Source organism: Rousettus aegyptiacus, unplaced genomic scaffold (assembly GCF_014176215.1).
Source record: "Rousettus aegyptiacus isolate mRouAeg1 unplaced genomic scaffold, mRouAeg1.p scaffold_m13_p_10, whole genome shotgun sequence".
NCBI classification, from domain to species: domain Eukaryota; kingdom Metazoa; phylum Chordata; class Mammalia; order Chiroptera; family Pteropodidae; genus Rousettus; species Rousettus aegyptiacus.
The window spans coordinates 94,502,278-94,527,499 of record NW_023416285.1 but is presented as its reverse complement, the minus strand read 5'-3'; the positions used below and the strand labels follow the sequence as shown (position 1 = coordinate 94,527,499).

Below are 25,222 nucleotides of genomic sequence, written 5' to 3'. Positions count from 1 at the left end.
AAACTGGGCTCAGTTCCAAATGCAACAAGAACAAGTGTGTATTTATAGAGAAGGGACAGAGTGAGAGGTTAAGTGGATGGGGAATTACTCGGAGGAGATATCAAGGTTAGGGAGAATTCTTGCTAAACTAACCTAACAGGATTCTTGCTGAAGGCAGGCAGTAGAGGGATCAGACATCCCCTAGGGCAGGAGTCTCTATCTCCCAAGGCACTGGTGGTACCAGTCCTTGGCCTGTAAGGAACCAGGCCACACAACAGGAAGTGAGCATCAGGCAAGAGAGCAAAGCTTCCTCTGCATTTGCAGGTGCTCCCCAGTTCTGGCATCACCGCCTCAGCTCCACCTCAGATCATCGGACATTATATTCTCATAGGAGCACTGGTCCCTAGTGCCAAAAAGGTTGGGGACCACTGTCCTAGGGTATATTGGATCAGATGTAGAAGGTGATCAGATATCAAGGATGTGGGATTCTCCATAAACTGATTTAGCAGGATTTTTGTAAAAACTGAACTATGCAAGTCCATCAATGATGGGAGTCAAGATTGAGGCCTGGCTGAGGGAAGGTTATCCTAGGAGCCTGTCTACAGCGTGGTTAAAGAGAGACTCTGTTAGTGACAAGCAGTGTATACACAAGGACAAACAGAAGAACAAGAATTACTAACATCAGTCACCCCAACGAGGGTAATTCCGACCTCAGAATAGAGACTGAAATTGTTTTAAGAATGAAAAAAAAAAAAAAAAAAGAAGCTTAAGCAAATGTAGGTCTGTTAACAATTATACATAGCAAACATATATATGTGTATTTTTGCTGTTATTTTTTTTCCCTAACAGAAGAAACAAATTGTGATCTTTACAACTCTGTTGATCATATACATTTAAACAAATGTCCTCGTTAGAAATTCAGAGTCCAGATTCTGGAGAACAGATCCGTGCCCATTTGAATATTTGTATAGTTTTTGTTTTTGTTTTTTAAAGGCTAAGATTTTCTTGGTTAGTTGAAATGTTCTGAGGAAAAAAGAAAGAAAAACTTATTAAACTAAAGTGTTAAATATTCTCCGGTATCTAGAGCTAGCAACTTCTCAGCACGGGTTGAGCTGAATTTCAAAACCATTGTCATTCCTGAGACAACCTGTAGTTTTAAATGACTAGGCTGTCAGCCCTTCAGCTCTCTGCATTTGCCTTTTCTGCTTTAGTGAATAGTAACAATTACATTGCAAACAGCATGTTATTTCAAACTGTTTTTTTTTTTTGACAGAAATCTTTGTGTTACAAATATTGCAAACTTGAGTTACTTCATATGATTCATTTTTTATGTAAATCTTAACAGCGTAGATTTTTTTTTAAGGCTTCAGTAAATTTGGTATTTAAAATAGTATTGATTTATTTTTATCACATTAAAAAAAATTGACAAACAATAGGCAAAAGGTTTTGGATAGATTAGAAACAGTTTTTAACATACAATTTTTAGGTCGACGCGGCAAGACATTTAATGGGTAGAATTCACTGCCTGCGGGAAGTGATGCAATTTGGAAAAAGGAACCAGAGAAATTATACTCTTTTTCAAAGAACTTGTTGCCATGTCTCCATTCTTAAAAGGGATAGATTGATTTGTCTTAGATGTATCCAACTGAAAATATTTCTGAAAGAAGACAGACTTTAAGAAAGGAAAAAGAATGTTTGTATTATAAAGTGCAGTAAGCTTGGGCTAGCACTGCGATAAGCCAGACCCTTGGATATCTTTATCTTTCAACCTAATTTAAACTTTTAGCAACTACTGACCTTTCAAGATCTAAGGAAAAACCAGTAGGATCAAAGCCTATCTTTGATTTAAAAAAAAAAATACTTATCAATATCTAAAACAAACTTTTCTTAGTGCGAAGGCGTTGGATCCAGCTTTTGTAGTATATGTGTAGTGATTTATGTGTACCAATTTGTAATTTATATGTATGTGTAAATGAGGGCACTGGATTGGATGTGTCATCTTTAACATTTTTGTGGTTCTAGTGTTTGCTGAGCACCAAGTATGCACAAAGCATTGATCTTGGCAAAGGGGGATAAGTGAACAGTAGATGTAGATATATCAGCTATTGACCACTAGGGCCTTCTAGTTTCCCACACCTTGACTAAACTTTAGACAGGTTTCTTCCTGACTATAGGCCTCTGGCCTCCCTTTAATTAGAATATTTACTTCAGAACATCAGCAATTATAAATTCCTTCTTTGCCCTTTTGAGATGTAAATCTTCCAGCTTCTTTTAGTTTTATAACTCAGGCATGCTGTTCCCAAGGACCTGGAAACTGTCTTTTTGAAATGTGATTATCAAAGGAGATAACATCCTGATTCCCAGGTTTCCCTGGGAGGGTAGGAGCCTAACTTTTGTCCAGGAAGAAATATCAGACCTAAAGAAAGGTTTAAAGAGTTTATTTGAGCCAAAGGCTGAGGACCAGACCCCAAAGGAAAATCTCAAAGGATTGAGAAAATGCCTTTTGGAATAGCAGTTTTGCAGTTTATTTTCTACTTGAAGATCAAGGAGGAAGACTTTAGGGAAGGTTATATGAAATCCATTAGTGGTAGATTAAGGAGGCAGGAGAAAATAAAGGTGGGGAGAATCTATAGGATTGGCTGTGAAGTAGAATGGAGAGATACATATAACTTTTGTTGGGGGTACAGGATCCTTAACATTTACCATGCAAGTTTACAGAGGTATGCAGGTAAAAGGTAACAATGAGAAATGTTGAGGTTGTCTTGCCTTGGTACCGGGGTGTTTACCTCTGGAGTTCTAAAGAGATTATTCTGACACTTCAAGTACATTTTCTCAGATGCACAAAAACAATAAACAAGGCTTGCTTAAGGTAAAGATGGATCTATTATACAGATAGGCCTTAGGACTTGATTTCCCATTATATCCTGCTTGGTTAGGAAATGTGATCAGAACATCCCATGTAGTTACTTTCACTTGTTGAGCTTATCAGATGTGCCAGGTAATCCTGAGTTTATCAGGTCTACTATGTGCCCTTTTCATTCACGCTTTGATAGTGACAGTTAACAAACATAGATGGCCTCATCATGTTGACTATACTATTCTCCAGTATTTCCTTCCTACTTTTCCTAGTGCTTTAAAATCTTCCCACCTTTCGTTTCACTAGAGTTGCATTCAATCACAGTCCCTTTATTGCAGTATTCTTGAATGAGGGAGGGCATTCCTTGCCTGTTTAATTCTGTTCTGCACAGTTTTTCTTTGACATCCACAAGGGATACAAAATCTAGGGGAGTAAAAGTCACGTGTATAATTAACTTAATACAAAACAGGAGTTTTTGAATTTGTTATTATAGGAAAAGTTACCCAGGCGTTCAAAAAAGAGAAATTTTACTTTGTAATCACAGATATAAAACTTACAACAAACCTATAACCAACATAATTAACTTAAATTTAGTTTATCACAATTTATTTTTATTTCATCACATATACCTACTTTATTTCCAAAATGATTTAAAGTAACTATGATGTATTATAATTATATGAGTGAATACACATTGAATTCTGAATGGTTAATAATTACCCAAACTTAATAACATTTAAGTCATCAGCATCTGTCTGCAATGCTTATTATAAGTTCTTTTTACCTCTAAATTATGATTCCAATATCACAATTAAGTCAGTGTTTTCAAAATATCAACCCTCAGATTATCCTAATTTGTCCTCTTCATTGTCCCCTTTATTTAATCATCCACCAAATCTCATTGTTTCTTAGCTAACACTACTTAACCATTACCACAGATGAAAGCCAAAAATATCTGTAAGCATACAGTTTATGTCAACATTAGCATGATATACTATCCAACTGCATGTATTATAGTGTATAAATAATACTGTCTAAATAATAATTGTATTATTATTTCAGGAAACTTTTACCCAGGTAGAAGGGTTGCAAATAATGTTTTTTCAAAAATCTTCCCAAATCCATTTATTTCAGTGATGGAGAACTCTGAGAAGCTCTCAGGCCAATAGATTTTTCAACTAAGCTCATCAGAGACTGCTTTAAAATTCTCACATGACTTTGTCCGTCAGTTCCACCTTATTATGTCATAAACTGCCCTCAAATCCTATCAGTAGCACCCTTGACCACTGACAGACCTGCCTTTGCCAGACATCTCCACCCAGCCTCATTAATATCCTGCCTTTTCCTTCCCTCTTTTAAAAATCAACTAAGAATCTTAGGGAGGAAATGATCTCTGACACAATAGTCAGCAATCAACTTAGCTTTGCTTTATCAGCAGATTGTTTTGATGGTCTTTTGGGGGGATCTACAGTCAGTACCACAGAAGACCAGGCCTTCATCAGTGCTTCCCTGACCTGGATTCCTGTCATAGCCACTGAACTAATCTCAAGATTTTTCAGCTTTTCATCTCTCCCAAGAAATTCTGCACTTTACAGCTAGACATATTACACAAGAAATTGGGAGAACTTTAGCTACCAGGTAAAATCCAATTTTTCTGTCTGCCTGGAAGCATATCTCAGGCTCCTTGTTCAGATAGATGTATTGCCTATCACTCCCCAATAGTCAAACTCAATTTTATCCAGAAGGGTCTATTCAATTTTCTGTGTCCTCCTTCTCCTCCTCATTTTCTGACGTTTGTACACTATTTCTTCTCAACCCCTATTCGTATAAATACTACTTAAATTTAAAATAATTTATATTTTTCAACTAATAAATCATTCTTATTTTAACTGTTTACATTTTTATGGTCTGGATTCTCTACCCTTTTTGAAAGTCTGGTATACATACATCATCCTCATCGCACAATTGGGCCTTAATTTTTTTTTACATGTGTTGTACATTGTAGTTCTATCTACCGAGATTGATTGGTTTCTTGCAGGCATGAATGAGGCTCTGTATTGCTTTTCAGTTTTTTATGACAAAGTAGTAAAGTTTTTGGAAATACTAAATATGTGGCTATTTCCCCAAATAACTTCTTGATCTTTAGCTGCTTGCGCACCTTCAGCATCACCTAGTCCTTTCCATCTAAGTCAAACTCTTATACTGGCAATACAAAGAGTAACTCTTGATTGACCTCTAGTGCTGATGATATGGTCTTGCCCACTTTTTCATGCAAGTTCATATTTTTCGATCTCTGAATGATGCAGAAGTAGGTAGTTCCAAAGCTTATTATTTATCAATCTTTTTCAGACATTCTAATAATCTTTTTAACAGCTTTATACAATAAACTGCATGTTTTTAAAGCGAAGAGTGTGATAAGTTTTGACACGGGTATATATCTTTGAAACCATCACCATAATAAAAGAATACACATGTCTATCACTCTAAAAGTTCCCTCATGCCCCTTTGTAATCCTTCTTTACCACTTTCCCCATCTCCATGCAACCATTGATTTGCTTTTGTAACTATGGATGTTTTCATTTTCTAGAGTTTTACATAAGTAAAATGAAAAACATGTGTTTGTTTTTTTGTTTTTGTTTTTGTTGTTGTTGTTGTTTGTTTTTTGTTTTGGCTGGCAGGGGTAGCTTCTTTCACTGTGCATAATTATTTTGAGTTTTATCCATTTTGCTTTGTGTATCAATTGTTCACTATTTTCTACTGCTAAGTACATGTTTATGAAATTTATCGCTACACTAGTTTGTTTTACCATTGGCCCATGAGGCATGTGTCTTATTCATAGTGTTGAACTTTTTCAAATTAAGCTGCTGTGAACATCCTTGTGAAAGTCTTTTAATGGACATATGCTTTTATTTCTCTTGGGTAAATAATTAGAGAAGAAGAATGGTCAAATCATCTAGTACATGTTTAATATCTTAAGGAACTTCCAATTTTCCAGAGTAGTTGTATCATTTTACATTTCCCCTAGTAATGCTCAGGAGTTCTAATTCCTTCGAAACCTCGCCAAAATCTGGCATGAACATAGCTAACTTCAGCCATTCTAACTAACGCGTGGCGTTATCTCATTGTGGTTTTAATTTACATCTCCTCAATGTCCAATAAGTTCAACATCTTTAGAAGCATTTTTTGCAACTTATATCGTTGGTGCAGTGTCTGTACAAGACTTGTTCACATTTCTATTTGAATTTTTGGTGTTATTATTGAGGTTTGAGAGTTTTATATATATTCTTGTTACAAGATCTTTATCATGTGCATTTTGAAAGTATTTTCTCCCAGTCTATAATTTATCTTTTTTTATTCCCTTAGGCATGTCATTCAAAACCCAGATATTCTGATTTTGAAAATGTCTAATTTATCGTTTTTTAAAATTTGTTGAAAATACTATTCTTTCTCCACCGAACTGCATTTGCACCCTTGTCAAAATGACCATGTGTGTGGGTCTGTGTCTAGAGCCTCTATTCTACTGCATTGGTGTATGTATTCCTCTTTACACCGGTGCCACACGCTTGACTAATGTAGCTTCTTAATAAGTCTTAAAGTCAGATCGTATGTTTCCTTCAACTGTCTTACTGTTTTTCACGTTTGTGTTGGCTATTCTAGTCTATTTTCATTAATGAATGAATTTAATTATCGATTCATCAAATATTCTACAAAAACTTACTGAGATTATGATTATCATTACATTAAACGGATCAATTTGGAGAGAATATATTAACATTCAATTTCCTGATCTGTGAATACAGTCTTTCTTGCCATTTATTTGTCATATTTATTTTTTCAGCAAGATTTTTAGATTTTAGTGCATAGACTTTATACATCTCAATGAAATTTATTCCAAAGAGTATTATATTTTTAATATTATTTTAGGTAGTATTTTTAAATTTTGATTTCCAAACATTTGTTGGTAGCATATAGAAGTACAAATAATTTTCTGTGTTTATCATGTATCTTGCAACTTTGATAAACAGTTATTATTATAGCTTTTCTTGTGATTCTATAGAATTTTTCTACATAAATAACCATGTCACATGTAAATCTAAATGTTTCTTTTCCAAATAAGATATTTTAAATTTGTTTACGTATTCATACTGGCTGGAACTAGAAGTGATGAGAGTACATTGTTCCTAATATTAGGGAATGTGCATTCATTCCTTTACTATAACATATATTATTAGACATATATTTTTTTGTAGGTGCTCTTTATTACATTGAGGAAATTTGTCACTGTTCCTAGTTTGCTGACATTGGATTCTGTCAATTTTTTCTGAGCTTTAGAGATATTCACTTAGTTTCCCTTTCTTAATCTTTTAATATGGTGAATACATTGCTCAATCTGGAGTGTTAAACCGAACTTGTATCTTTGGTATACAATCTCACTTTGGCACGATATATTTTATCATTTTTATATATTGTTGGATTTGATGTTATGATTTTTTTTAAATTTTTGCATTCATGTTCGTGAGTGATATTGGCCTGTAATTTTTTTTTGCTTGTCATGTTTTTGTCTGCTTTTGGTATTAGAGTAATGCTGGCTTAATTAAATAGGTTGAAAAATATTCTGTCCTCAGTTTTCTGGAAGTATTTGTGTAAAGCTGGTATTATTTCCTTAATAGTTTAGTAAAATTCACAGGTGAAACCATCCAAATGTAATTTTATTTTTTGGAAAGGTTTCAAACTATAAATTCATCTCCTTTAATACACAGGGGTATGTATTGTGGATACACCTATTTCTTTGTCAAAGTTATTAACATGGTGTTGCACATAATATTTCATAATTATCTTTTTTTATATCTATATACTCTGTGTGAATGTCACCACTCTCACTCCTGATACTGATGATATCTCTCTTCTCTCTGTGTTTCCCACATTAGAAGTTGATTGTTTTTATTGATCTTACCAAAAAACAGCTTTGGTTTTATTCATTTTCTCTATTTTTCTGTTTTCTATTTAATTGACTTCTGCCCTGATATTTACTATTCCTTTTTCTCCTTAATTGTGATTTAATTTACCACTACTTGTGGTTTTAGTTTGCCTTCAGGCAGAAGCTGAGGATATTGCTTTAAAACTTTTTGTTTTTTATTATGTTTGGTTTTATTTTTATTGCTTTCAAAACACGTTCTAATTTTTATTTCAATTTTTTGATTTCTAAATTACTTAGAAGTTTGCTCTTTAGCTTTCCAATGTTCAAGTTTTCTTCCTGTTATTTATTTCTAATTTAATTTCATTGTGGTCAGATGACATTTTATATAATTTGAGTACTTTTACATTTGCTGAGACTTGTCTTATGGACCAGACAATTTTTTAAAGTAAATGTTCCACTCGCATTTGAAAAAGTGCATCAACTTGTATATTCATCGATTCTGTTATTTTTGGATGGACTATTCTGAAAATGTCAACCAGATCAACTTTGTTATTGTTCAAGCCTTCTGTATTCATACTTACGGCCTGTACATTTGTTCAGTAACTGAGAGTTGGTTATTAAAACTCCTTTGTACAGTTGTGGATTTATTTATTTCTTCTTAGCTTTCACTTCATGCTTGTGGTGCTCTGTTAGCAGAGCATTTAGGATTATTGTGTCCTCTAGACGAAATGACTCATTTATCATTTTGAATAGCCATATTTATTCTTAGTAATATTATTTACTCTGAAAGCTACTTTCTCTGATGTTATTAGAGCCATTCCTGCTCTTTTCATTAGTATTTTCCTGATATATATTTTTTTCTTACTCTTACCTACTACTCATGTCTTTATATTTAAAGTCAGTTTAAATAGGGTCTTGCTTTTTAAGGCAAAATGACTATTTCTGCCTTTTAATTGGGCTCTACATACAATATTATACATCACGATTATTGGCAAAGTTGGATTAAATCTTTCTGTTTATTTTTTTTTCTCTTTTTGGCCTTTTTAATTGAGTATTTCATATAATTGCATTTTTTTGGCCACATTAGCTATGGCTATTTGTTATGTTATTATAGTGATTACTTTTGAATTTATAGTATATATTATTTACTCATCACATTCTACATTCAAATAGTATTAGAATAATTTCACATTTAAGAATTCTATGAACATATATTTTTGGCCTCTCATTCTTTGAACTAGTCTTGCTATACATTTTATATATATATGCTTTATATCAGACTATTATTATTTTTTCCCTAAACAATCCATTATTTTTTTTTAAATAGACTTTATTTTTCAGAGCAGTTTTAAGTGCACAGCAAAATTTATCAGAACGTACAGAGAATTCTCATATTCCCTTTGCCTCCGCCCGTGTACAGCCTGCCTTGCTATCAAGATCTTGCCCCAGAGTGGTACAGTTGTTACAACCAGTAAACCTACATTGGCACATAATTATCACCCAAAGTTCATAGTTTACCTAAGGGTTGTACAATCTATGGTTTTTATGCATTCCATGGTAGTGTACACTCTATGGATTTTGACAAATGAATGATGACATGTACCTGCCATTGTGGTATCATTCAGAATAGTTCCACTCTCCTAAAAATCTTCTGCATTCTACCTATTCATCTTTCCCTCCCCATTACCACTTAGAAACCACTGATATTTTTATTGTCTCCATAGCGCTACCTTTTCTAGAACGTCATATAGTCAGAATCTTGTAGTAAGTAGCGTTTTCAGTGGGCTTCTTCACTGAGTAATATGAATTTTAGGTTCCTCCATGCTTCTTCATGGTTTGAAAGCTCATTTCTTTTGAGCACTGAGCAATATTCCATTGTCTGGATGTACCACAGTTTATATAATCATTCACTTCCTGAGGAGCATGTTGGTTGCTTCCAAGTTTTGTCAGTTATGAACGAAACTGTTGTAAACATCCATGTACAGGTTTTTATGTGGACATACATCTTTAGCTTATTTGCATAAATACCAAGGAGAGTGATTGCTGGATCACATGGTAAGAGTATATTTAGTTGTGTAAAAAACAACCAAACTGTCTTCTAAAATGACTGTACCATGTTGTGTTTGTAACAGCAATGAATGAGAGTGTCTATCACTTTGCATCCATGCCAGAATTTGGTGTTTTCAGTGTTTTAGATGTTAGATATTCAGATGAGTATGCAGTAGTATCTCATTGCTGTTCCATAAACTACTTATTTTGCCTTTCTTTCTGACAGATATTTGCATTGGGTATAGAAACCTAGGCTGACAAGATTTTTGGTTTGTTTTAATCATTTCAGTACTTTAAATTTTTTGCTGCACTATCAGTTGGCATACATTGTTTCTGATGAGAAATCTGTTTTTATTCCAATATTTGGTTTGGTTTGAATCATTGGGTTTTTGAATCTGTGAGATGATTGATTTACTAAATTTGGAAATTTGGGGCATTATTCCTTAAAATATCTTTCTTGAGGTCCTTTTCCCTTCAGAGACTGTAATTAATTTGCTTGAAGTTGTCTCGGAAATCATGATATACTCTTTATTTTTTTAGTCGTCTTCATCTCTGTATTTATTTTCTGTAATTTTTATTGCTATAGCTTCCAGTGTAGAAATGCTATGTATTGTGATGTGCGGTATATTGTCAATGCCTCCTGCCTATTTTTCATTTCATACATTGTAGTTTTTATCTATAAATGTCAAAGTTGGGTACTCCCCCCCATCTTTCATGACTCTATTTAATATTCTCAGTCATTTTCCTAGTTTTTTGGTCATATTAAATAAAGCTATAACTATTTTTCTATCCTTGTCTGCTTCATCTATCATCTGTGTCATTTCTGATTTGGTTTTTATAGACTGTCATTTATCTTAATTATGAAAAATATTTTTCTGCTCCTTTGAATGTCTAATGGTTTTTTAACTGGATTTCACTCATTTTGTGCTGGATATTGTTTCATTTCTATAAATATTCTTGTAAAATTTTAGGGAGATGTGGTTAAGTTGCTAGGAAATTAATTCTTTTAAGTCTTAATGTTTCATATTTGTTACATGGGACCAGCACAGTATTTATGTAGGATTAGCTTTGTCCACTACTGAAGCAAAGCTTTTCTCAGTGCTCTATGCAATACTCAATGAAGTATCATTATGAGGTTTTTTCACTCTGGCTTGTAGGAAAAGGAATTATTTTCAGCCATGTTTGCACCTTAGAGATTGTTCCTTTTAATCCTCTTAATAGCAATTTTCCCAGCCACATGCATTCAGTGGTCAGGATTCAGCTGAACACTTGAAGGGATCCTCTCCAGATCTTCAGAGATTTCTATCTGTGTGCACCTCTCTTACTCTGTCCTATCAATTTTAAACTTCTTTTCTAACGAGGTTTTCAGCTTTACCTCATCCCAAAAGAGACCTGTAGACCTTGCTGTCATTCCTTATTCATGCCCTGGCCTGCAAACTCACCTGGCACACCCTGAGGCACTCAGGAGCTATTCCCTTTTGTTTCTTGTCTCTCGTGAGTTATCGTCCTCTGTTGCCTGATGTCCAGTTTCTTTACAACCATTGTTCCCATATTTTGACTATCTTTTGTTCTTAGTTGTCTTTAAGATAAAGTGGAAGGTAAAGTCTGGCCCGTGACTTCCTTTGGGTTGGAAGCGTAAATGTCTTATTTTTAAAGCCAGTTCAAGTTGTGTTTCTGTCATTCCATGCTAATTATCACATTTTGGAATTTACTGAGTTTGAATTTGAATTTTGATATAAATAAAAAATATTGAGGTTCTTAAAATTCAACATCTAAACATACATTACTTTCAAATTGTAATGGCCACAATCCACTTTCCTGGTCTTTTTAAAATAAACACATATATGTGCATAAAAACAATTACTTAAAGCAAAATTTAAGCTCTCATTTTTATTTTATTTATTTATTTTTTTAAATTTTTACTTATTTATTAAATTTATTGCGGGGTTACATTGGTTAATAACGTCACATAATTTTCAGGCGTACAAGATTATAATTCAACAGCTGTGTGTTTGCATGCTCACCACCCAAAGTCTAGTACCATATATTTGACTCTATACTCACTTTGCCCTCCCTGCCTCTTTCCCCTCTAGTAACTGCCATATTGTTGTTAGTGTCTATGAATTTATGTGTGTGTGTGTGTGTGTGGGTGGGTGTGTGCGTGCGTGTGCGCGCATGTGCATTAAGTCTTTTAATCTGTAGGTTTTACCCATCATGTCTATTGCTCTCCTCTCTTTTTCTTTCTTTCTTTTTTTTTTTTAATTTAGTTTAAGTATATAACACATTGGTTATATATCTATATAGTTCATAAAACGATCCACCCAATTTTACCCTCCCTCCCCTCACCCTCCACCTAGCCAATGTATTAATGCTAACTGCATTTCCTATGCCATGTTCCCCATCCCTGTGACCGTCCATCAGCTACTAATTTGTACTTCTTTAGCCCTTCACCCCATTCTCCCAGCCCCCCAAACTCCCCTCCCCTCTGTCCATCACCAAATAGTTCACTATATTGGTGAATCTGTTTTTGATTAGTTTGTTCTTTTTATTCCTTAGATTCCGCATATAAGTGAAATCATATAGCATTTATCTTTCTCTGCTTGACTTCAACACCTTCTAGGTCTATCAAAGCAATATGTTTTTCCATCCCCTTCCTTTTCACATGTAGGGGTCTTGTTTTCTTATCTTTTCAACCACTCTACCTTTTAGTTGGAGCACTTAATTCTTTTTCACTTAAGGTACTTATTGATAGGAATGTGGTTGTTACCATTCTTTATTCCTGTTTTTGATACATGTTTTTTTTCTTCTTAAAGAAGTCCCTCCAACATTTTCAATAATACTGTCTTGGTGATGATAAATTTCTTTAGCTTATTTTTGTCTGGGAAGCTCTTTATCTGTCCTTTAACTCTAAATGATAGCTTTACTGGATTATTCTTGGTTGTATATCCTAGGTCTTCATCCTGTCGAATATTTTTCTCCAAGCCCTTCTGTCCTTCATAGTTTCTTTTAAGAAATTAGCTTCCAGTCTTATGGGCATTCTCTTGTAGATAATTGTTTTTCTCTTGTTGCTTTTAATATTCTTTCTTTGTTTTTAACTTTTGGCATTTTAATTATGATGTGTCTTGGTGTGGACCTCTTTGCCCTGATTTTTTGGAATCTTCTGTATTTCCTGGGGTATTATGTTCATTTCCTTCACCAGGTTAGGGAAGTTTTCCATCATTATTTCTTCAAACAGCTGTTCAACATCTTGATTATCCTCAGTTATTTGAAGCCTTAATAGTGTCCCATATCCTCCTTAAATTATTTCTATAGTCTTGGGATCTTTTTTCTTGCCATTCTGATTGAGTGTCCTGATTGGCTTTCCTGTCCTCTAGGTAGGGCATTTGATTCTCTTCTTTATTCACTTTATTTATTCCTTTGTTTATTCCATTTAATATACTTCTCATCTAAGATAGTGTATTCATCATTTCAGACTGATTCCCTTTTATAATTTCCTCTTCCATTTGTATGTGTTTTTTTTTTAATATCTCTTTGTTGAAGTTCTCATGGAATTTATCTACACTTCCCAAAAGTTCATTGAGCATCTTTATAATCAGTGTTTTAAACTCTACATCTGTTAGATGACTTAATTCCATTATATCTGGATCTCTGTTCTCTTCTCTCATATGGTTTCTGCTCCTTTGTCTTCCCATTTTGGCTGCCTTTCTGTGTCTGTTTCTATGTACTAAGCAAAGCTCCTAAGCCTCCCGGTCTTATTAGTGTGGATTTGTGAAGTAGGTATCCACTGGCACAGTCCTGAAGGGGTTCAGCTGCAGGCCAAATTTAGTCCAAGCCTATACTCCTCTGGGGCCACTTGTTAAGATTCAGCAAGTAATCCACAGGTGCTATGCTTATAGTTGCCTCAAAAGACCACACCAGAAACCGAGGCTACCTCCAGTGTAAATCTCAGCAAAGGAGCACATGGCTCGCTGAGGATACACCTGGATGTGGCTTGAGTGGGGGTGCAAGTTGGGGGAGAGAAGGTTTCAGGGAATCCTCTGGGTGGAGCAACTTCTTTTATCCAGTTTGATGACTTCAGGGCTATGGCAGTGCCGTGTCTGGCACACTGGTAAGGGGAAGGGCTCTACCGGGAACAACGGATACCATAGGCACTTCTGTACAGAGTGAGTCTCATGTTAGCCCTTACTCCAACAATGTTTCCCTGTAAGTCTCTGGTGTCCCTGCACGTAGCCAAGTCAGCCCTGGTGCTCAGAGCAAGCAGATCCATCACCCTGAAAATCCGCTTGAGGTCGTGGCCCCTTTAAGAGACATCTGCCACTGCTGCAGCCTCCGTCTCACTCAGCTGCTCAGGATGGGCAGTCCCGCGTCCTCGCCCTGTCCTACCTGCTGCCCTTGCAGGGTGTTTTCTTGGACTTCTCCTTAGTTGTATGGCTTTTTCATCTAGATTCCAGGCAATTTTTTCTTGCTGCTGCTCCTTGTTTTCGTCATAACTTCGATTTGGTCACCAGAGAGATGAAAAGAGCCTCTATCATCTATGCCATTTTTTTTCTCCTGCTATTTTCTTTTGATATGTAACATTTTAAAAAATAATTTGCCGATAGAGTTATGAACTGTTGTAGGTTTTACTGAAGGATAAGTTAGTCGCTTTCTTTTGGATGAGGCAATTTTTATGAAGAAGTCCTTTCTCAAGATTAATGCCTTTTGAGGCCGTTTCTAGGATCTTTTACACTCTGTAATACTAATACTTGCCTTCGTTCATAATTTCTATGCTCTCACATATAATTTTCTTTTTTTTTTTTTTTGCTGTAACAACTTCAATACACTTTTTTAAAAGTTTTGCATAGGTCTACGTGAAACAAATAATTCCATAATTTTACCTTAAATTTTTAAAATTCCTTGTCAATATTCACCTTATTATTATTGGACTCGTAAATATAGTAAAGATAGAAGAGGAAAGTTCAGTAATCAGAAAGTCAATGTCCGGAAGTATTTCCCAATAACTAAAGTATAAAAAGCGACCCAGAACACTTTCCATTTAGTGGATAGTAATACAGAATACCAGCTGACGCTTAAGTGTATTTTGATTGCCAAGCAGCTCTACTTACAACCAAATCAGCTTCATTGATTCATTATTTTTCCTTAATTTCTTCCTTCTTTTTGTTCTTCCTCCCTTCTCTCTTCCCTTCCCTCTTTCCTTATTTCCTTCTATCATCCCTTCTTTTCTTCCTCTCCTTTCTTTTTTTCCACATATTATGTACTGGGATGTTGGGATAATAGTGGTAAATCATAATGATAAGTGATAATGGTAAAGGTGTTCCTAATATATTTGTATTACAATACAAATAAAAGTGAAAAAGATTTACTGCTGATGCTTTCTCCTCCTCCTTTTTTTCAATTGATAGTGCAAGGAATGATTTTAGATTCCCATAGGTATGTGTCTCATAAATACACAGTAAAAAGAAAAAAAATAAAAGCAATAATTCATATAATTAGGCCTTAAATTTCCCATTTTTATCTAATATTTTGAGATAAAAATAGCTTACAATTGTTTTGTTTTAATTCTGGAGATCTGTGTCTCATCTGCACTGTGCTCTTTGCGTACAAATATATCTTGATTATTTCTCAGAGTCTTCTTTTACTATTGTCAGGTTGAAGTGTTCTAATTGATTTGACTGGTGGTCTTATAACTGCATTTACAAATTTACATCCAGGCAGTTATCAGGTACTAAAATAAACTTTGATAAATGACAAATATGAAAACTTTTCCTTCTTGAAGAGTGGCTAAACTGAAACAGACGTGTGGATTTAATTAGCCCTAAGCTTGTGTGTGTGTGCGTGTGTGCGTGCGCGCGCATACGAATACATCTATATAGAGAATTTCCAGTCTTATACTTTTTTCAAGTTTTCATCTACCAAGCAGCTTTGTGAAACAGATGCTGTTTATTATATCTTTGCCTTCTCCAAGTTGATGTTAATTTTAGAAGTCAATGAGAAACATTAACTCTAAAAGCTGAAAGCCTTTGTCAAATTAAATGTGGCAAAGAAGATATCAGAATATTACAAGAGCCTATTGGAAATATATTTGCTTATAGGTTGTTGTATAGTCTTCTTCCTGTAGAAATCTATACTTACATATATACCTTGTTTGCTTCCTTAGAAATCTATAAAATATATCTATATCCATCAGTCTGACAAATGTATTACCTTATACACCAAAGGAGGATTTTATTAGGAAAACTTTAATGGCCTGTAGCTACTGAACACAGCTGGTGACAAGCCATTTCTTCTGTCATTGACCACAGCTTTAAAACCACTTCTAAAACAGTGTTTCAAAAAAAAAAATTGAGTACAATGTATATTTTTATTTCATATAAACTGATCTTTAGAAAACAAAAATGCATACATTCTCAGCTTTATTACTGAAGTTTCATAATTACGTTTGACCATCTGAAGAAATCTTTAAATTTAAGCATTGAATTTTAAATTTAATTTTCAATTTTCAATTTAAATTTAATCTTCACACACAGAAAAAAATCCATGATGCAGGTAATTTTAGCAGTGTTTTACTAATGAGAAAACTAAAGTTTGGGTAGAATTGAGCATACCAATCAAATTATACAGTTGGCATTTGAACTAGAATAGTTCTACTAACAAAGCTTTTTAATTTTTTTTATTATTATACAGTATGGTCACAGTTAAGTAGTAGAGGATGACGTAGTTATTATACAGTACGGTCACAGTTAAGTAGTAGAGGAGTGCTCATAAATGAGCACTTTGGTAAGTTGTGAAAAACAGGGATTCACATATTTTCTGGCATATATTCAGCACTCTGTGAACTAAGGGATGAATGAACTGGACATCAAGAGAAAGAGATACTTTTTCGTAAAGTTTTTTATTCTCTTTCTCCTCTTGCCTTAATTACTCTATAGTATTTCATAGTATATCATTGTAAGAATATAAGTGATATAAAAACCATAATAATGGTTATCAAACACCCTATGTAGCAAAAGATATAACCCTATTTTATTCAGAATATTTTCCAACTAATATGCTTCACAAATTACTTTGCATTTTTAGAATCAACAACTAAGAGAGTTAGCTTAGGCATTTTTATGTTAATAAATGTGACCATCAATTGCAACATTGCACTGAGAGTTTAGTAAGATAATTTGTTTTTACTTTCTATTATATTCTTTAGAGTGTCTTAATTGAAATTCCATTATTACCTTTTTGAAATTTGGTTCAAACTAGACCATAAAGGCAGCTAACTGCATTAATTAGAAGTACTTCTACTATTTCAAGAGTATAGCTATACTTCAAATGTTTATTTTTGTGTCTTGAATATGAAGGTTACATATTATTTCTTATAAGAAAAAAAAAACATGAGTGATTTAGCTTCTTTTGAATCTTATGACTTTATGATCCTTTTTTTAAATAAAATGCATACCTTAGAAATAATAATTCCTTTTAAATAATGAAATAATTATAAAAGTTATTTGAAATAGTTATAAAAGATAAAATATTTTACTCAGCAATTTCCAACCTGAAAACTAGCTTTTCATTCATTCTTTTATAAAATATTGTTGAATACTTATTATATCCCACTTATGGTACTAGATTCCAAGAATTCAATGGTGGAACAAAAGATACACGGTCTTATCTGCATGTTGTGGTCTGGTCTGGAAGATATTAATCGAGTAATGATAGAAATGTCTTATGATAAATTATGTCAAGTGCTTTGAAGAAAAAAGATGCAGCGTTCTGGAAACATAACATTGGGGGCATGATGTGGTCTGATGTGGGAAGAGGACGTCGACCTGACAGGTCTTCACTTTTAGTTAAAACTGATTAAAAAAAATAATAAAAGTGTAAGAATTAATTTGACAAAGAAGAAGGGAAAAGGCAAACAGTGATACAGTGATTCAGAATTAAAAAACAGTATAAGCAAAGACCCCTGAGATGAAAAAAAGCAATGGTGGCTAAGAAGAAAAAAAGGGTGACATGAAATGAGCCAAGAGAGGTAGAGAGAGATAGGCCGATAGAGTTTTGAAGTCTCTACTCCAAGATCATTGGGAAACCATTGAATAATTTTACCTAACTGACACTAAATAAATATTTAGACTGGTTTTTCCTTGTAAGGTGAATCACTCCATAATCTAGAATAAGAAGAAATAGTCTCTTTGGCTATACATTTTAAACGTTGAACATGACAAAGTCTTTTTTTTCAACTTGGAGTATAATGCTATCTATATATAAATAATGATTTAGAATCCCCAAAACGACAATATCCACTGTTTGCTAGAGTATGACCTGACAAATCTTACTACAGAATTGTTCCATGATGGCTATAGAACACAAACATTCTAAACTAAATTCTTTTATAGATAATCAATTAGCCCTACTTCCTGTTACCTTGAAAAATGTGACTTTCCATAAAGATCCAATGAAGTAGTTAATTAGCTTCTTAAAGGAGAAGCATTGAGTTTCTGTCATCAGCAGACCCTTGGGCTTGCCCTCATTTTTCTTTGATAAGTTATTTTCTTTTTCACTAATATATCTTCAAATAAAGTTTTTATAATTCAAACTTCTGAAACTCTATCCCCTCTATTTTTTCTGTATTTTTGTCTGATTTTGACTTCCCATTTTACTAATTTTCTCACTTCAAATTCACTTTTATTTTATCAAAGTATTACATACAAATGTAATGATAAAGTTAAAATGCCATTTAGCACCAAAACGTTATATTAAAAAATATTTGTCTTCTTTTTCTACTCTCTCATCCATTTTTTTATTCCCCATATATAAAAACTATTAGTATTTGAACAAAATTTTTTGAAAATAGTTTTCTAAGTAGCAGATATAACGATGTCATATTCTCTATATAGCAAATATCAGTTTACTTCCTTTTTTACAAATGATTGTCGCACATCCCTGTTTTCTTCTTATACTACTTATATAATTTTTTACTATAGTAAATTATTGCCTCATTTTTGCATTTCTACTTATATATGACTTTCATTTCCCTCTTTTTAGCCACCCAACTCACTTCATTAGATAAAATTTTTCAATTTTCTGACAATTCCTGGCTGATTTCAAGGAAAATAGGTTTGTTTCGCCTTCTTTGGAATTCTCTACCTGCAAATGCTTAGGTATGACTGCTGGTCACATGCCTACATGTGCATGCGCACGCACACACACACATAAGCAGATTAGAAACCAACACTCGTGTCCATTCTCTTCAGATGTTCTCTTCTGCTACCAGAGGCTGGAAGCTGTCTGGAAACTACCAGAATTCTCTAGTAGCAGTGTTCTAATTTAGAATCCACCAGTGAGATCACATGTCCAAATTTTGGAAGTAGAAGAGAAGCAGAAATCATTATTGCAGATACATGGGTTTTTCATATGACAGACATGAAGTTTAGCCAGTGGTTTCCTGACATTCTGTTATAACTGTGCACTTTAGTGCCAAAGGCAGCTGATTTTTGTTTTTCCCTTATTGTTGCAATTTTCTAATTTCCTTAAAGTGACTCATGGATCTCCCTGACCTTCATTTCTTAGATTTTCAAATATTTTGAACCCCTAATTCCCTCTATTAAATCACGGCTTGTATGAAAAATATAAGCTTTCTCTCATTTTGTAAGTGATTTCCCAGTTTTTCTGTCCCTTTCCATTTCATATCTTATGCTTTGTTTTTAGAAATAATTCCTTATTTCATCAAAGATTGCATTTATTTTTTTGGTTTCAACTTTTAAAAATTAATAATTTTAGCAAATTATTAATTTAAAGATTAACTGAATACCAACTCAGTGCCAACTAAGAGAGCATTATAAAAGTGTAAACCCTTCAGTACTTACTGTATTTGTTAAACTTCACATAGAATAAAGAGTTAAAGTAGTAGATAAAGTAACAGTGCAATAAGTGCCAAAGGAATTTATGAAGAAAAGAGGAAAAGAGAAGTCAGTGTGCTCAATGTGAAGTCAGGTGACACTGCAGAGGGCAACTGGAGCTCAGACTGGACCCTTGATAAAAGTACTTTTTGTGTAGGTGGAGAGGAGGAAGGGCATGAAAAGTGGAGGGAAAATGAAGGAAGAGCTGCCCTCTTTCACCTCTACATTAGAAAAGAAACTTCTGTGTGGACAAAGAGACTTCAACTCAGGATGCTTACAATATACAGAAGAAGCATAATATATCTATAATGTATCTTGATTTCAGTTGTAAAATAGATTTGAGGTTTTTGTTTTTCTCTCCTTTTCCCCTTCAACCTTTGCTTAACTCCCCTATCTTTGGTAACTTTTGACATACTTTAACGAATGTTTTCATATTAATGGGGAAAGCTAGGATATTCATGTCAGACCCACTACCTACCATTCTGGGGTGAGTCATCAATATGTCAAAACAGTGTAGAGAGAAATAGAAACAGCCTATGCAGTTTGCTGCCTCTAATCATCTAGTCCCCATCCCAACCGCCACTGAGAAAGAGAGAGAGAGGGAGGAAGGAAAGGATTTCACTTAGGATTCTTTTTTTTCATTCAGACAATGGCCCCTTAACGATACCTCGATACCTCGTTGATTTTGTAATGGTTAATTTAAAAGAGAAGTCAGGTTAGTACATAATCTTGTATCAGATAAAGTCAGGGTTATTTATATGGCAAAGCACTAGATGAAATATAAAAGTTCCAATTGACTAATAAGTATATATTTCAAGCCAAATCAAATTAGGGGAGCCCATGTAGGCTCCAGCACAGAAACATCCCAAGGAACTATGGAAACGAGTGCTTTGCATTGAAATCAAAGCTACACAAATTATACAGACTTCTCAGTTTTGGGATTTTTATGAAGAATTTACCACCTGTGACAATTTACTTCTGCCTTCTGACCAGAGGAGGAAGGTATTCTTACCATACTTTTTGGAGCTATAACTGTCATTTCTTCAGATTATAAAGTGGCAATAGTAAAGCCTTTATCATATGGTTATTCTGAGTATTAATGAAACAGGTATACAAAGTGCTTAGCTTACTGCCTGACACACCAAACTTAATAGATGGTTGTCATTCTTTTTCTTCTCCTTTATTCATTTATTCAACAGATAATTATTATCTCCTTACTGCTGGGCATTGGGTTTCAGGCAAACAACATTGATTATAATAGACAAATTTCATTCTCTAAGTAGGGAGGGGGTAGGAGCCATAAATGACATAAATGAAAAAATATATATGTATGTCAGGAGATGAAAATGCTGTAACAACAAAAACATAAGACAAAATAAAGGAATCAGAGTGCTAGGTGACAGTGGGAGGGATGCGTTGCTCTTTTCATAGGGTGGTCAGGGAAGTCTTCGCTGTGACAGTGACAATTAAGCAGAGACCTGAAGAGTGGAAAGAAGGGAGTTCTGCAAATGTCTGGGGAAGAGCAGTCCAGCCAGATAGAGAAGATACAAAGTCCCTGATCCTGACAGTGCTTTTTTGCTTGGAGTTAAAATCAAAGTCACATCCAAGTCAAGGGGAGGAAGGGGGAGAAAGAAAAAAGGAAAGAAGAAAAATTTTTTAAAGGAGGAAAGCATTGAATTCACAAGTAGCTACAATATATTGGGCACTTACTCTATGTGCTCACTTGATCTATATAATCTATATAGTAGGTGGAAAATAAATATTCGTTGAATAAATTTTTAAATAGCTACAATATACTGAGCATTTACTGCATGCGAGATACAATTCCAGATGCCTTTTATATAAGAGCACACATAATCCCCACGATAAACTAGGTTGGTGAGCAACAACCATGAAATCAGTAAAATGTTAGCATAAATAATTAAACAAAGAGATTGATAATTATTAAATAGCCAATAGTCTAAATATATGTTTGCTTAGATGACTCTCAGATACTTTTTTACCATTTTTGATAGTCCATAAATAATTGTCAAAATTGCAAAAGGTACAATTTCAGCCATATACTTGCCAACAACTCTCATGACATTCTACTTCATTGGTCCAAGTCAGAGCATCCTTTGTCCAATGAACAGTTCAAATTAGAGTTATTAAGAAAAAATGGGCTCAGATTCCACAAATCTAAAACAAAATCATGCACTTTTACTCTAAGTGCTTACCCTGTGCAGCTTTTCTAATTTGTAAGAGGAAAAAAGACTCTTATTTTTCAGGTCCCCAGAATCATCACTGCAGTGTTGTTTCAGACTCTTCCTTCTCCTTTACTCCCATGTAAATCCTGGCATATGCCATGCTTTTTGGTTTTTCTGTTTGTCCTCACATTATCTCTTTGAGCTTGCCTGTCCTCACCAATCCCACAGCCATTAACCAAGTCCAAGATTGCTTCTACTTTTTACCTTATAAATCATCATTCTTCTGACATCTAAAGACAAGCTGGTTCCAATTCATTAATTATCTGTTCAATAACAATAACAGCTTTCAATTGTCTATTGCATTGTATACGAACTCTTTACTCATTATTCTATCGGCAGAGAGTGCAAATGTTGTGTTTAGATTCAGCAGTGGTTACAAAGATGGGATCATAGTAGGTCATAAAATAGAGAGCTCAATTCTTAAACTGATAACCAATGGCAGAACACAACTGAACAGACATGATAGACCAAGCAGAAGTAGTTAGGACACTTGTAAAAGTTCTGGTATCAAGTGATATTTTCTAATTCAGTAACTATATAATTATTGTGAACCTTTCACATGGCTCACACTTTACTTCTGTAGGTTCCAAATGACAAGTTTGGGGCTCTTGCTTTGAAATTTACACCTTTGTTCGCCACAGTACTTGTCACCATACTACACTTACCTTTGCATTCAGTAAACAGATTGTTTTGGTTCTGTCACTGATTAAGTTTATAATCTTGAGCAAATATTTTAAGCTCTTGAATGCTTGCTGCATTAGATCTTCTCTAAGCTCCCATCTAGCTCAAAAATGCACAGTCACACTGTGAGAGAATAATCAGAAAGTCCCCCAAAGACTGTATTCAGATTGTGTTCTCTCATGGATCGTTCATAAGACCAACCATTAAGTATCCATCAACAGAAGATTGGCTGAAAAAATGATGGCGTATTGTTCTGATAGGGTCTAAAGATGCTATTTTTGCTGACTATACAGTATCTATTAACTGCCCTTCATTATTGAATTCAAAAAGTTTTATAAATCATGTAGAGCATGACCTCACATATGGAAGGATATTAACCACAGTGCAAATTTCAGTAATCACTAGAAGGATTTCAGATAAATTCTAATTTCCTCTTTATATTTTTTTCACTGTTTGATTATTTTTGCAATGTTTCCGAATCATTTTGGGGTTCAGATAAAAGAATTATCTAAATGTTGGATAAAGTAAAATTGACTATATTAGAATATCAAAATAAACCTAAAATATAATCCTATGATTATGTAAATGAATGTGCTATACCACTGAGTATTTCAGAGCTTCCTCAACTTATCCGTACTCAGAACAAAAATCCCATTTCATTCAAATGGTAGAGCATTCTAAAGGTAGAATGGAAAATGAGTAATGCAAATATTTGTCTGCTATCATGATGATAGTTTTATTGTCTGAATTTTTCAAACATCGCAGTCATTTCCCAAGGCAATGGAAGAAGTCAGTGAGGGAAAATCTAGTTCTCCGTGTACTAGTCGCTCACTTCTTTTTATTTATCGGACATAATACAATTAGCTCATTATGGAGATTTCCTTGGGTTTCTCATGAAAATATGAGCTACTTTACTTTTCCCTTCTGCTTTATTAAGTAAAAACTGCAAAAGACTTCAGAATCATTGTACTCGAATCCAGTCGACAGAGCCCTTTTCAGTTTCAAAGTGGAATGGTTTAGCTGTTCAGTCCCTGCTGCTTGAAAATTCTGTATTCCCAATTGAAAGTGTCAAAAAGCTATGGCTAATTATTCTCATAGCAATGATAATAACACCACTTATGATTCTTAAGAAAACTGAAGAGACAAAAAAGTACAGATAAAACTCACAAAGACAAGTTAGGGGCAAAAACAAGTAATTTCAAATGTTAAAATCCTGAACCTCACAGACTTTTCCTTTTGGAAAGAATGAATGTCAATTAAAAAGGTGTGAAGGGATCATATTACCCCCATTAAATCTATTGGAGGCGGGTGGGCCCTCATTTGTATCACCATGGCTATTCCCATTCCAGAGGGCCACTGCCAGCTTCCTGTTTGTAGCTCTTAAACCCCATCTTCTTCCCACTTTAAATTTTTTTTTTTAAAAAAAAAAAAGAAGAAGAAAAAGAAAAATCAGCAGCAACTCTAAAGAAATGAAAGTTACAAGAAGAAAAATGTTATTCATTCAAGAAAATTTATATTTGAGAACTTTATGGAATCTAGTAAAAATTACAGAGAAACCATGAATTGTAGCTACATGCTTTTATCCACAAATGTACATAAACATGTTTCATTATATTGTACTTCTAAAGGCAGGGAAAACTTATATATGCTGCATTAGTAATAGTAACACAAGGAAAATCATCTTGAGGAAGCTCTGATTTTAACCAGTTTCTCAAATATTTGATAAATCAGTAAGTGACAGTTTTTTATTAATTTCAAAATCATACTTTGTATTTCATTTCAAGCACAGTGATCAAAACAGGATTGGATTTAATTTACAATCTACTAAGGCTACAAAAAAGATTCATATACAATCAATTCTGTACTAGTCCAAATAGTAGGTAGAATCACAGAGAATATGAAGATGATAAGCTTGTTGAAACAGTGTAATATATTATCAGGAATGAAAATCTTTTATCCTTTGTTATCTGTTTCTATAAGAAGACAGTTAATTTTTTCAGGTAGTTTGAGGAAACTGCCGTGCTAGAAACTTCTCATTAGAGAGGATGGAGTATGTAAAAAGTACTAGAAATGTGTATCCTTTTGTCTTACTTCAGGCTGCTATAGCAAAGTACCACAGACTGAGGAGCTTACAAAGAACAAAAATGTCTCTCACAGTTCTGGAAGCTGGAAGTCTGAGGTCCAGGTCCAGCTTGGTGGGATTCTGATGAGCATTCTCTTATGGTCCCAGACTGCTGACCTTTCATCATGACCTCACACAGTGTGAAAAGCACAAGCTAGCTTTCTGACAATTCCCACTCATGAGGGTTCCACTTTCATGACAGCCTCACCTCCCACAGGCCACACCTCCAAATACCATCACATTATGGGGTAGGATTTCAACATATGAATGTTTGGGGTCCAGGACCCAGGCATTCGGTCCATAACACCCTTTTATTCACTTTTCGGAATGAAGTAAGAAGTGAATGAATGAATGAACTGGTAAGAACGTGTTGCCTCTAACAAGAACATGCATCGTGGGTAGCAGTGAACACAGATGGAGATGGAGATGGAAGTGCCCAGCACCGCGCTGTTAGGAAACCCTGAGAAAGAACTAAGTGTTAAG

At 34.2% G+C, this 25,222-nt stretch overlaps 1 long non-coding RNA gene across 1 annotated transcript in view; it reads left to right on the top strand.

Moving 5' to 3' along the window:
• The window catches only part of LOC107505966, a 79,966-nt gene that overhangs the window by 7,695 nt on the left and 47,049 nt on the right, over nt 1-25,222 (top strand). The gene's annotated exons all lie outside the window — the stretch shown is intronic.